Below are 13,847 nucleotides of genomic sequence, written 5' to 3' on the forward strand. Positions count from 1 at the left end.
CACCAACTGTTCACCACCTCCTTTGCAAGTCCTGCTGGGCTGCTCTATACCCTCACTCTGGATGTAGACTGTTTTTCCTTGGTGCAGTAGAGAAGCAAGAGCAGAAAGAAGAAAGAAAGAAAAAAGAAAGGTCTTTATTGCGGGTGCAAGAACCCTCTGAGGCAAAACAAAACAAACAAACAAAGGCAGGCGAGTGGGCTTTTATTCGGTTAGGTAGGGAGGGCGGGCAGAATGACGTGTTGACAGCTGATTGGGGGAATGTTGGCGCACGCGCACGAAGAGTAAGGTTCAAATTCGGTTTGGAAGAACCCAGAAGTGTGTACCATAGGGACTCAGGCTGTCACTTTTAGGATCCAAACTCATCATAGACCAGTTGGCATCTATTGATTCTGCAGCCTGAGCAGAGACAGAAACAGTGCCGTGTAACTTGCTCTTACCCCGTGATTATTGTGATTACTGAGCAGAAAGGGTTAGTACCCTTACAGCCAGACGGAGGTAGAGCTGTGGGAGGTCAAGGGAGGGAGTGGGACTTCCGGCTGGAGGGAGAGGGAGCATGGAGGCGCTGCCTGTGTGGACAGTGGTCTGCTGCTGTGGACGGGGGAGGCAGAGAAGCCAGGCGTGAGGAAGGGCATAGGAAGAGACCCAGGGAGCCAGGCGTGGTGGCCGTGCCTATAATCCCGGCACCGGAGAAACTGAGGCAGGAGGATGGGCCGTTTAACGACTGAGTGACACCCTGTCTCAAAATTTTAAGAAAATATATAAAAATTTTAAAAGGCCTAGAGATGTACGAGGTGTGATTGAAAAATAAGGTGAATTTTAGAACATGGTGAAATATAAAAGTAGTTTATTACAGTAAAAGACACATTGCCATGAATCTCCCCAAAATAGTCCTCCTTGCTTAGATCACCTCTACCTCGTTGTTCTGGCCACTTTGGGGAGCAGCCACCGGTACCAGGGATCAAACTATGACCTCCTGCTTGCAAGGCAGGTGCTTATGCCCCTGAGCTAAATCCCCAGCCCCTATTTTGGGTTTGCAGGAGAGCCAGGAGTCATACGGTGCGAGGTCCAGTGGGTCCAATGGGTGAGAACACAGCATCATGTTTTATGGGCCTGCCTTTGTGCTGCATGGCGGAGAAGTATTCCGGAACTGCTCCAGGCAGGTGGTGGCCAGAAGAACGGGATGAGTGTTGGAAGGAAGGGGGAGGATTCCGAGAGGAGTTAGTGGCAGTGTGTCTTCTGCTGTAATAAATGTTTAAAAATCGGAGCAGTCGGGGCTGGGATTTAGCTCAGTGGCATAAGTACCTGCCTTGCAAGCAGGCAGTCGTGAGTTTGATCCCCGCTACCCACCTAAAAAAAAAAAAAAAAAGTCGGAGCAGTCACTGTGTATTTAGATCGCAAGGCATAGCTCAGTGTTAGCACCCTGGGTTCAATTCCCAGGGAAGGAGGACAAGGAAGAAGGGAGGGAGGGGGAGGAAGGAAGGGAAGGAGAGGAGAGATGGGTTAGGGGGATGGTGGGAGAAGGCCTTGAGGGGTCCCACTCAGGATGCACCATGCTCAGCATCAGCATAGAACAAAGGCAGAAGTTTAAGGGGTGCAGAAAAGGTTAAGAAAGGGGGTATTCTGGGAACCACAGTCAGCCTCAACGAAGAGGGGCAGAGTTTTTTGTTTTGTTTTTGTCTTTTTGAGACAGGGCCTCACAATGTGGTTCAGCCTGGCCTTGAGCTCACGTTGTAGCCCAGGTTGCCCTTGAACTTGCCTTGATCCTCCTGCCTCAGCCTCCATAGGCTGGGATTATAGGCATGCGCCACCACGCCTGGTTTACTAGGGGATGCCATTGCTCTGTCTAGATTGGCTTAGGTGAGGGCCCTAAAAACAGAGCTTGCGACAGCACCCAGAGGATGTGATTTTTGGGGTGCACTCTCGAAATTGCTAGAAGGAGGCAGCAGGGCTGCAGGATGTGGGCAAGGATGTGGACTTTGCTGGAGTCTGGGTTCTGCCCAGTCCCTCAGGGGGCTCTGGAGTGTGGGTCTCACCACAGACCCAGCCTGCTTGGAGGCAAAAGAGTTGGCTTTAGTCTCCTCCGCTGGCTGCAGGCTACCCCAGGGCAGGGCTTAACCACTGGACAGTGTGGCTCCCCATGGGTCAGGACAGTTCCCCAGAGAAAGAGCACTTAGGAGCCACTGCCGATCAGCACTCACAGCCACCAGGCAGGCGCCCTTGTGAAAGGTAAAGGGGAAAGGTCAGGGGATCCCGTGGGCCCTCAGCAGGGTCCCTGACCAAGGTCGAGTTTTGTGGTTTTTATCTGGAGGCTGTGGGGTACTTATTACCTGATAGCTTCACCCTGGGAAAGTAATCATTCAATCCTACATGAGATGGTTTGGAGCATGAATCAAAAGAGACTGGACTGTAATCCCAGCACTTGGGAGGCTGAGGCAGGAGGGTTGTTGCAAGTTGGAGACCAGACTGGGTTACAAAGTGAGCTCAAGCCCAGTCTGAACTACATCGCCAGACCCTGTTTCAACAAGACCCAAAGCAAGAAGAGTAAGGGTCTAACGTCTAAACTAAGCAGGTGGGGGGGAGGAGAAGGGTGACAGATGAGGGAGCCCAAAGGGCATGGGTGGTCAGTGGCTTGTGAGGGAATGATGGACAATGGATCTTGGCCTTACGAGCATGGAGGAGGCCCCTGGGAACGACACAGACAGTGTTCCCTCAGGAGGCCTGGGCTTCAGCAGGAGCGAGCCCCTCTGTGTGGCCGGTGTCATGGGACCTGCAGACCATGTGTGGTTGCCTGGGATTCTGTCACAAACACAGGAAACACGGCTTCTTCACATGGCTGGAACTCGGTCCGTCACAGAAGTTCAAAACCAGAGTCCACGGGAGGAAGACTCCTTCCTCGCCTGTTAGCTTCTGTGCTCGCCAGAATCGCCTGGCGCTCTGTGACTCACTGATGCAGAGATTCAGTCTCCACCCCTGTTGACACCTGGTGTTCTCTGTGGTCCAGAATGTCCCTCTTCTTACGAGGGTGCTGGTTACTGGGCTAGAGTTATAGTGTTATCACAAATTTACATTCCCAAGGTATGCCCAGCATATCTTTGGGTTATTCAGTCTATGATCAGCCAGGAGATAATGTCTGATGAGCAGTGGAGAACACAAGCCTGGAACTTGAAAATAACATCAGAAACAACAGCCTCAAGGATGGTGCCAGGCTTCGGCCGGGAGCGAGGGAGGGGCTCACAGGCTATGCTAGGCTAGAGGTGAATGTGTATCAGTTAGCTATTGCCGAGTAACAAATTACCACCAGTTTAGGTACTTACAGCACATATTCCTCATCTCAGTGTCTGTACATCACAAGCTCAAGCCCAGCACAGCACGGTTCTCTGTTGGAGGAGCCCTAAGGCCATGTCAAGATGTCAGCTAAGATGGGCGTGGTAACACAGGACTATAACCCTAGCACTCTGGAAGGCCCAGGCAGGAGTATCTCATGTTTGAACCCAGCCTGGGAAACACAAATTTAGCAAAACCTGGTGTCAAAATAAAAAATAAAATAAAATAAAATCAGTTGCCAATGTAGGAGGAAAAGTCCGCTGTGCTGTGACCCCAGCCAGGTCTTGACAGGAAGGAGATCCGCTTCCAGGCCTGCTCAGATCCTGGGGCTTCTTCAAGGTCAGCGGGAAAGTCTTTGACCTAAAAGAAGGCCTCAATCCCTCTTTTAGTCTTCAGCCTCGTTTTTCCCCTGCTTACCTCATCCAGGATAATATACCTTTTCAGTTAACTCAAAATCATTTGTCTTGGAACTACTAAATCTCTGCACCTTTGATATAATCTATTGACAAGAAGCAAGTGACAGGCCCTGAAGGGATTCCACAGGGCCATGATGCACTGCGGGTCACTTTAGGGCATGTCTGCTGGCCCAGGAATCACAGAATTACAAGAGTGATGACTCTTCCTGCAGCTACTCTGTAAATGAAAACATTAGCTATTTCTATTGTGCATAGGGGTCATGAGAAAAACTAAGGCAGGGTTTAAGGTTTCCTTTCAGTGAAGAACCCAGCCTAAGTAGGGGTAAGGACCACTTCACAAAGCAGAGATATTTGAGCTGAGACCTCCAGGTCAAACAGGAATGAGTTGGGCCACTGGAGGAGACAGTGGATGCTCTCAGAAGATAAAATGTCAAGTGCAAAAGCCCTGGGCCCACAGCATGCTGAATGAGTTAAAGGAACTTAAAGACTAGTAGCTGGAGAAAGACTTGCAGCTCCAGAGACAGATGCTTCCCAGCCCAGACTCCTGATTCCTTCACAGCCCCAAGCAGCCAGGTGCTGCCCTCCAGGTAGCACAGGTGTTGATGAAGCTACAGTCTGACACAGTGAGGTTCCTCTGCCCAGGCTATCCGCATGGGAGGTGCTAGAAATGTTCTGTCTTGCTGGGCGGTGCTTCCACAAGCAGTGTGTCAGTAAAATCACGGGGCTTAGATGAGAGCAGGGGACCCTGAGACGGAGAAGTTACGCCTCAGAGCAGTGCTGTGAAACAAAACAGATCAGCCATGAACGCTGACCTCTGCTCGGCACGGCTCTGCTGGCTGCGCAGGGAGGGCCTGGGCTGGGGGCTGCGGCCCTCTCCAAGTGCACTGCTGAGCACCCTCCACCCCAGGAGGAGGCCAAGGGCAAAGAGGACACCTTCCCTGCCTCTGGGGCTTGAGTCTGGGTGGGGATACTGACCCCAGTGCTGTGTGCTCGGCGAGCAGAGCAATCCAGTAAAGATGGAGCTGTGAGCCCAGGAAGAGCTGGTTCACTCTCCTGGGGACAAGGGCTTGGAGGATGAGTCGCTCCAGTGGGCCTCCATCCAAGGGTGTCAGGGCTCCTGATTGTTCAGGCTCATAGCTCTTGCCCCTCCTCTCATAGCCGTACAATCTCAGATCAGATTTTTTAAACCAGCTATCCAGTTCAAAGCAAAGGCTAAGTGGGATGTTAAATGGAAATGCTCCATTGTGGGGCTGGGGATTTAGCTCAGTGGCATAAGCACCTGCCTTGCAAGGTCGTGAGTTCGATCCTTGGTACCGATAAAAAGGAAAAAGACAAAAAAAAAAAAAAAAAAAAAAAGAAATGCTCCATTGTACAAATAGATTTCCTTAAGGACAGCCATCTCCTATTTTGATGTTTAGAATGCAGAGGTAATGGCTAGAGCCTTAGCCATTATCTTGGTTCATGAGGAACAAATCAGTAAACTAGAATAAGCCCCTCAGCCCTTATGAAGTAGAGCTCCATCTTTTTTTGGGGTGGGGGGGGGACTGGATCTCACTATGTAATTCAGACTGATCTTGAACTCACTGTGTAGCCCAGGCTAGCTTCAAACTCACAGCAATCCTCCTGCCTCAGCCTCCAAGTGCTGCGATTACAAGCACGTGCCACCATGCCTGGCTTCCGTCTGGATTTGTACATGAAAATCAATATGTATTTTAAAGGACTATCACTTGAAGTCTTTATTATTTCAGCTGAATCTAATGCTGACTATTAAAATGGAGGAGAGGGCTGGGAGTACACGGCTCAGTGCCAGAGCACTTGTGTAGCATAGGTGAGGCCTGGGTTGGATTCCCAGCACCACACACACGGAATGGGATAGGTAGTCTTAGGCAGAGGCTGAGGGACCTGGTGAGTGAAGCCAGAGAGATAAATTGGGACAATAGTTGGGACCGATCATGGAGTGCTCGCACACGCTGTCCTGAGGGGCCTGGAGCTCCGCCCTGGCTGGGGTTTGGAGGGGTGCTGCGGGGAGGAGGAGGAGGAGTTCGGGGGAGGATTGAGGCTCCAGCAGGGAGGTGGCGGAGGGGATGGGGGCCAAGGCAGAGCCTCCATGGTTAGGTGGGGGCCGGGTGGCTCCCACATCTCTGGGCCGGGCTTGGATTAGACATCGCAGAAGGGTGATCCGGTTTGCAGAGGAGACTCCCACAGAGGAAGGTGGGCAGACTGAATATGAGTCTCCAGCAGCAGGGCCAGCGGGTGTGTCCAGGATGCAAGGGGACCTGCGGCCCAGTGTCCTTGGAGAGCGGTGGGGACAAGGGACGGGGGATTTGCTGGGAGTTCTCAGCTGGGCCATAAAAACAAGACAGGAGAGGGGCTGGGGATTTAGCTCAGTGGCATAAGCGCCTGCCTTGCAAGCAGGGAGTCGTGAGTTCGATCCCTGGTACTGATAAAAAGGAAAGACCAAAAAAAAAAAAAAAAACAAGACAAGAGGATCAAAGAGAGCCCGCGGGAGGACATGTGGTGCTGACCTCAGCTCAGCTGAGGACCCAGTCTCGGTCTCGGTCTTAAGGGAAGCATGGAGCAAGGGCCAGGCAGAGGGGACGAAGCAGGAGATGTGGCCGGGCCCAGGCCCGCCCAGGGACCCGCGCTGAACCCACGCCATGCACAGACAGCTCATTTCTTTAGTATAAGACCTGTGCTAAGTTCTTTTGTGAAGTTTGAATTATTTTACAGTGCAGCAGGTCACACAGTCTCACCTGTGTCACGAAGAAATGTCTCTAAATTAGCTTCTCCTCCTCCTTTCCTCCTCCTCCTCCTCTTCTCCTTCTTCCTCCTCACCTTCTTCCTCCTCCTCACCCTGACAAAGGTGCTCCATGACTGTGTGCCCAAGACAGCTCATCTGTGAGGCAGGAGTGTGTCTGTGCACACGTGCATGTACATACACACACGTGCACACATTGGCGTGCATGTGTTCGGGATCAAGACTCCCGGCCAGGGAGCTGGTGTGGACACCCACACCCAGCTGCATGCTGCTTGACTCACTGAGTTCCCCCGGGGCTGTGGGCCCCAGGCCCCCTGTGGCCAGAGCCACGCCTTCCCTTACCTCCTTCTCAGCCCCCTCAGGGCCCAGCAGCCATCAGGGAGCAAATTCAACAATGTGGGGCCCTGGAGCTGGGGTCCCTGAGGGCCTGCAGATCTCCCGGGGTTGCTGCCGTGCCAGCTATGCCCCGCTCTCCCCATTGCCTGCCTCTCTGCCTCCCTTTAGCCGCTCAGGCCAGCGGAGAGATGGCCTTGGACTCCAGAAACTGCGCAGAACACCCTGAGCAGGGCACCACTCCACTCTGAGGCGCCTCCCCTGTCCTGATTCACCCCTCGGTCCTCAGTGGCAGCTCCCGGTGAGCCCTGGAGGACCAGGCTCTGTCCAAGCCCCTCCTAGAATCTGGAATCCATCCAGGGAATAGGGTGGCCTTCAGGGTACAAAACCCAGAACACGCTGGCTTCCGGGGGCCTTTGGCTGGGCGCATCGATGAGACTCTGTGCCCCCAAGAATCACAGCTTTCCTGGGGGAGCTGAGTCTGGAGGAAACCAGCTCACTATGAAGCCTGCTTTGGTTGCTGTCTGTAACCGATAAACCTGCGCTGCGTGACTTAGTCCAAGAGGCTCAGACCAGTAACCAGTCACCCGGAACCTGCTTTACGTCCTGGCTCTGTCTTTTGCTTCTCCTCTCGGCCCTGTAGATTTGAACAAGCAAACAATTGCCAGGCAGGGTGGCTCACACCGCTAATCCTAGCACTTGAGAGGCTGAGGCAGAAGGATCGTTGGGAGTTTGCAGTCAGCCTGGGCTACACAGTGAGCTCATGGCCAGCCTGAATTGCATAGAGAGACCCTGTCCTAAAAAGACAAAAAATAAATTAATTAAATAAATAAACAAGCAAACAAAGGAACCCCCACTTCTATAAGGGTAACAACCAAGATCTGTAGAGTGACCTAAGACTGATCACACCACTAAACCCTGGTGACCACCCCCAGACAGATGCTCGTGTCACCCCCACCTCAGGGGAAGCGATACAGTGCCTGGAGCTGGTTTACAAGTGACTCCTAGATCACATGAAGAACAAGGACAGGGCCTAGAATGGATGGAATGAGATTGAGAAACAATGAGTGATTGTAGAAGCTAGCGGTAGGGCTGGGGACTTAGCTCAGTGGCATAAGCACCTGCCTTGTAAGTGCGCAGTCATGAGTTCGATCCTTGGTACCAGTTTAAAAAAAAAAAAAGAAAAGAAACTGGGGGTGATTCCTTCCACGGTTTTCTCTTTGTGTGAAATTTTCCATAACTAAAAGTACAATTGCAAAACTGGAGACACAGTCCCCGTAGGCAGAGCACACTCGTTAAATGTTATCCCGTAAGGTTTACGTGCAGTGAGGTATGTAAGGAATCAGGCTTGGGAGCCAGACATGGTGGCACCTGCCTGTCATCTCAGCTGCTCAGGAGGCTGAGCAGGAGGATGCAAAGTTTGAGCTCAGCCTGGGTAACTCAAAGTAAGAGAAAATAAAAAGCGTGGAACATAGCTCAGCGGTGGAGCACTTAGTGTGTGTGCAGGTCTCTAGTTCCATACCCAGTACCAGTAAATGTCTAAGTAGGTGACTGTTCTGCTCCAGGCCAGAGAGACCCTGTTTTACCATTACTACAGTTAGCACTGTTACCGTGCAGAGCCGACCCTCCTTCCCACCCTGTATCACCAGCTCACCTGCCTTGCCAGGGATGGACTTCCGGTCCTGGTCTCAGTTTCCTCCCCGAGGAAGCCCCAGCACCCTCCAGCACACAGGGCCCAGAGGTGGTTTCTAGTTTCCCTTCATTCAGCAAATAATTTTGGGACCTCCAGATAGGGGCTGTGCAGCTCCCCAGCCCCGAAGGCCCCTACAAGTTGGGCAGGGGCTCCCTGCAGCCCCTCCTGGCGGCGCTCATCCCAGATGCCCACAGCAGAGGGCGGCCTCCGTGGGCTCCAATTTTAACCTCAGGAAGGTGCCAATCCTTCATTTTCAAAGCTGCTTCAAAGTGACTCTGATAAGCAAATTGCTGGCAGCTCTGGCGGGTGATTATTCCCGCATTAATCAGGGGGAAATTATGCCAGTTACTGATTAACTAATTACAGCAATCAGATCAGCAGGGAGAACAGGGCAGGGGGAGGAGGCCAAGGTAAACACAACCTGGGAAAGGTGAAGGAGGCAATGTGGGGTGGGGACAGAGGCCAAGGCCAGAGGCCTCTTCCTGTCCCTTCTCGTCCCCACCCCGCCAGCTGAGAGCCTCCGAGAGCAGAGCTGGGCGGGACCAGGGCCCCTCCAGAGGAGCAGGAGTGTCCCCTCTCAGCTTTGCTGGTTCCCATCTGCTGGAGGACCCAGGAGGCCGTGGGTTTCCCATGTCCCCCACTCCTACTCACAAAGGGACGGACCAGAGGATCAGGGAACAAGAGACAGAGTAAAGAGCCACCTGCCCCTGCCCCCTGCGGCCCTCCCTGGACTCAGGAGGAGGAGAGACTCCTCCGCCAGGCTGTCCTCGAAAGAGAGGCACAGGACCTCCCCACAGTCCCCCATGCTCCCCTCTGACCTCCCATCTCCCAGACTCCTCTGCGTGCGTGTGTTGGGTGGTGGTGGTGGTGATGGTACATGTGGGCACCGTGAGTGTGTGCACGCACATTTCTGTGTGTCCAAATCAGAGCCTCCCCCGACAGGGTTCTGATGGCCACGTGACCTGTATGGAAGATGTCACCAAACGGAAGGCTGATTGCAGACAAAGCAGAAGCCAGAGGACTCCAAGACTCAGTCACTTTTCCCCTGATGACTTACAATCTGGGGGTAGAGGGGGCTTGATGCCCTTTGACTTTTCATGAGGGGCACAGGGGAGCTCCCAAGGCCACTGCCAGCCTGAATGCATGTATGGGGGTTCCACTTTGTGTCACCCACAGATTTGCCACCACCAGATTTGCAGGGTCCCACACACAGAAGCCAGCCTCCCTCCTGGGCTCCTGCTCCTCGGTGTGGGAAACCCCTCCCAGACGTCCCCCGAGTTTCTCTCTGGCGTGGCAGATCCAAGGAACTCCTGCCCCTATTCATGGAAATTCCCATTTCTGTGTGTTTGGTGGTTTGTGTTGTTTTTGCTACCACCATCAACGTGGCGCTCCATTCTTGCAGGCTGATGGTTTTGCACTCACTGGGTCAAAGGGTGTGCACGCAGGAAGGCAGCCCCTTGTGGGTTTGCACACACGCCCTCCTCTAGCTCCCTGCCCCCAGGTTTTCCTTTCTCAAGACATAACCCTTCTGCCCCAGGTGGAGGGGAGATTGTGGCCACCCCAAGCCACGGGCCCTTGGTCACAGGTCAGCTCCTCGGGGCACATCTGGGGACCCAGCGTAGGAAAGAGGGGTGAAAAGGGCTGCCGAGACCTCCAAAGACACAACCTTGTGCAAAACCCCGAAGGCCAAAGCCTGTGGCTCCCGTTTCAGCTGGCCCTGGAACCTCAGCAGCTCTGCCCTTCCCTCCTCTGTTTCCTCCTGCTGCGGTGGGCCTGGCGCGGGTCTGCCTGCCCCAGAGTTACTGTCTCCCGCCAATGAGTATCCTACAGTTTCCTCTCCCTCGGGGTCCAGAAGCGAGGGAGCGGTGGCCCTGCCTCAGTTTCCCTCCCATCTGGGTGTCAGGCCGTCTTCCTTGTTCCGGGCAGCAGTCAGGGGAGAAAGCCGCAGTGTGGTGGATGGAGCCCCCGGCGGAGCGCAGGCGGCTGTCAGGGGGCGATTTAGGGCGATTGCTTTCTGCCAGGCACATTGTTTCACTGCAGCAAATATTTCCTTGGCGCTGCTGCTGCCAGAGGTCCATTTGGCAAACCGCGGCGGCCCGCGAGTCCCGCGCTCGCCGGTAAAGAGGCGGGCGGGCACCGCCGGTGACTGGAGTGAATCTGAGCTCACAATTAAAATCTCTTTAGAGATTGCAGCCAAGTGACTGATGGATAGGACCCCAGGCTCCATCCGTCCCCTCCACGGTCCTCGGCCAAGACAGATATCGACAGGACGTCATAAATAGCCGCGCACTCCGAGGGCCTGGCAGGCTGGCGGGGGGTGTGGCACAGAGACTTTTTTTTTAAAGGGGGCTGAATTGGGCTCTGTTGTTCAGGGTTCAGCTGAGGGCTCTGTGCAAATCTTGGATGAGTAGGGAAGTCTGGACCGCCCGTGGCTCAGTCAGCTCAAAATCAGATTTCCTAGATTCGGATTTTGGAGCCATCTAAAGCTATGTGTGGGCTCCTGGGGTCACTACGTCCTTTGCCCTGGTTGTAGCTTCCATCTGTCTGCCATACCCCTCCCTGCCCCGGATCTGCAGTGGCAGGTGATGTTGGTACCCCACCGGCGCCCCATAACCTCCTTGCCTCTTCGGTGAGCACCAGTCCGGCTCCCGGCCGCCAGAGCCCTGTTTATTCACCTCAAGGACAAGAACTGGGACTCATCGCCAGTGGCGGACACGGTTGGTGGGAGAATAAAAACCCAGCTCCCTCACTGTTCATTTGGGGTGACGGAGGCCTGCCCCCCAGGCTCCCAGCCGCCTGCTCCTCAGGCACCCAGTGTAGATTTCCTTCCTTTCACTGCCCGGCTCGAGCTCCCAGATCCTCTGAAACCCGCCCTGGCTGAGCTGGAACCAGAGCAGTGTTCGTCTCTGAGCTGCCGGCCCCTTGCTTCTGTGCGGTCTCCCTGGCCCCCGGGGACGCTATCCACACCGGCACAGCACCTCTCCTGTTTCCTAGCACTCGGCGGTGCACAGGCTCACGGCCCTGCCAGACAGGGGCTCCCGAGGGCAGGAACACTGCTTTCTGTCACTGCTGTGCTTGGTGAGTCCAGCACGGTGCCTGTCCCCCCAGCACCCAGTGGGGCTCAGTAGAGCCTGGGCAAATGAACTGCTCTTGTCAATCAAGAGAATGTGGGTGAAGAAGCTTTTCTTCCCAAGGGGGGAGGGGGAGAGAGAGAGAGGGAGAGAGAGAGAGAGAGAGAGAGAGAGAGAGAGAGAGAGAGAAATAAAATAAGGCAGAGCCACAGGAACAAAGCACAACTTAACTTAGCTTCGTTTTGTTTTAAGCAAGGAATATAAAGCATTTTATCGATCTGCCTTTTAAATTAAGAACAGGAAACGTAAAGCCATTCAATAAATAAAACATAATAAAACCACTTCGGTTCCAGAGTGTGGCTAATTAAGGGAGACAGAACAAAGAGGGAGAGGGGAGGGGAAAACAGCAGAGAGATGATGGAGGGAGAGGGAGAGAGAGAGGGAGAGGGAAAGAGAGAGATACAGGGAGAGGGAGAGGGATAGAGAGAGCCAGCCAGCCTAAGGCTGTGGCATTGTCACAGAGGCCGAAAGCTGGAGGTCACGGTGCAGCTGCACCTGGCCCGAACTGGGCAGCAGAAGAGGTAGAAGCGAAGGAAATAGAATTCTCTGCCAATCTTTGAGGACCAAGAGGACAGGTCTGCCACCCAGAGATGAGGCCAAGCAACTCTGTGGGGGTGGGGACTGTTATCATTCCCATTGCACAGATGAGAGCACTGAGGCACAGAGATGTCAAGTAACTTGCCCAGCACCTCACACCCAGAATCTGACTCCATGCCACCTAATTCCAGTGCCTTGATGCCCCCCTACTCCCACTTTATGGGTGAAAGGCCACCCAAAGGAGGGGAGTGGTAATTCAAGAGGACCCCCAAAGAGAGAGATTTCTTACACACTGCAGGCTTGGCAACCCGGAGGCCTGAGGTGTTGGGGAGTGCAGCTGGGAATCTAGGATGAAGGGGTCGGTGACTCCTAAGGCGCCTGTGCTCTGTCCTTGCACACCAGGCCACCTACAGGACACAGACCTTACTTGTCTGAACCAGAGTCCTCAAGAGCCCCTAAAGTCTGAGGTTTCCCTTCTCTGTGCTCAGCCCGCCTTCCAGGTCCGCCTCCTCTCGGGACTTGAGGTCCTGCCCTGGTTCCTTCAGGGTGCCCTTCCTCCTCCGTGGCCATCGTCTACCCAACCCAGAACTGGGTGGTCACGTCCCAGGAGGGTCAGGCCTTAGGGCGGAGAAGCAAGGACTTGGAACCTCACTGTTCTCTTGGAGAAGAGGGGAGACTGTCCCACATCCAGTGTCCCCCACACCTGAGCATTACACCCCGAAGAGAATACCTTCGGATTGGAGAGGGGAAGACAAGAGGAAGTTGGACATTGGAAAGGATTTTGTGACAGAGTCTCTTAAGTCCCAACCCCAAACAACACCAGCCAAACCCACCCCAAACCCAGGGCCCACTTGGGCGCACCCTACGCCACAGGAATTCCAACCGTGACCTTCATCTAACCTTGTACCCGTCACAGCGTGCTGGCTCACACTGACTGGGACCTCAGGGACTTCCCCAGTGGATTTTAATTGCCTGACAAAAGTAATAACAATATTTATAAGGGAACAAACCCAGATACCATAAATAAATATATTACTGACTCATCGAATTAATTAGTGTTTAATTACTTGAAATTACCATCAGTTACTACCAATTACCTGAACAACCAATGCATTCTTTCTCCATTAGGGATGGCAATTCCCAGAGGGAAGCCTGGAGTCCCTGGCCGTAGGGCGAGGCCTCTGGCCACCACGTGCGTGTCACCTGGCCCTTCTCCCCGCTTTGCACGTTGGTGCGTCCTGGCACCTGGTCATGAGCACTTAGGCTGCTCCGCCAGCACAGTTCTGGACTTGGGGAAATGCATCTGTGGGCAAGATGGACGAAATCTCTCCCCGTCTGGAGTTTATAATCCAGTGGGTTAAGGCAACAATTAGGGGTGTTTTCAAAGGAGACAAGCTGGATACGGAAAAACAAGCCGGAAGGGAGGGATGGTTAGGAGGGGGTGGTGATGTTAGACTGCGCTTGCAGTTCGGGCTCAAAAGCCTTCCCTTGACCTGCAGATCACTCTTCACCCTTTTCCTTAGTTCTATATTTTGGGGGGCTGGCTCACACCATGTCCCCAGGTCCCCGACCTCTGCTATCTGACTACAGCCAAGCAGAGAGGGTCGGGGGTAGCTGTGTCCTTACCCTCCCAGGTCCCCCTTTCCACGCAACCC

The sequence above is a fragment of the Cavia porcellus genome, unplaced genomic scaffold (assembly GCF_034190915.1).
Source record: "Cavia porcellus strain 051 isolate PalLab524CR breed Dunkin Hartley unplaced genomic scaffold, mCavPor4.1 scaffold_28, whole genome shotgun sequence".
Lineage (NCBI taxonomy): Eukaryota > Metazoa > Chordata > Mammalia > Rodentia > Caviidae > Cavia > Cavia porcellus.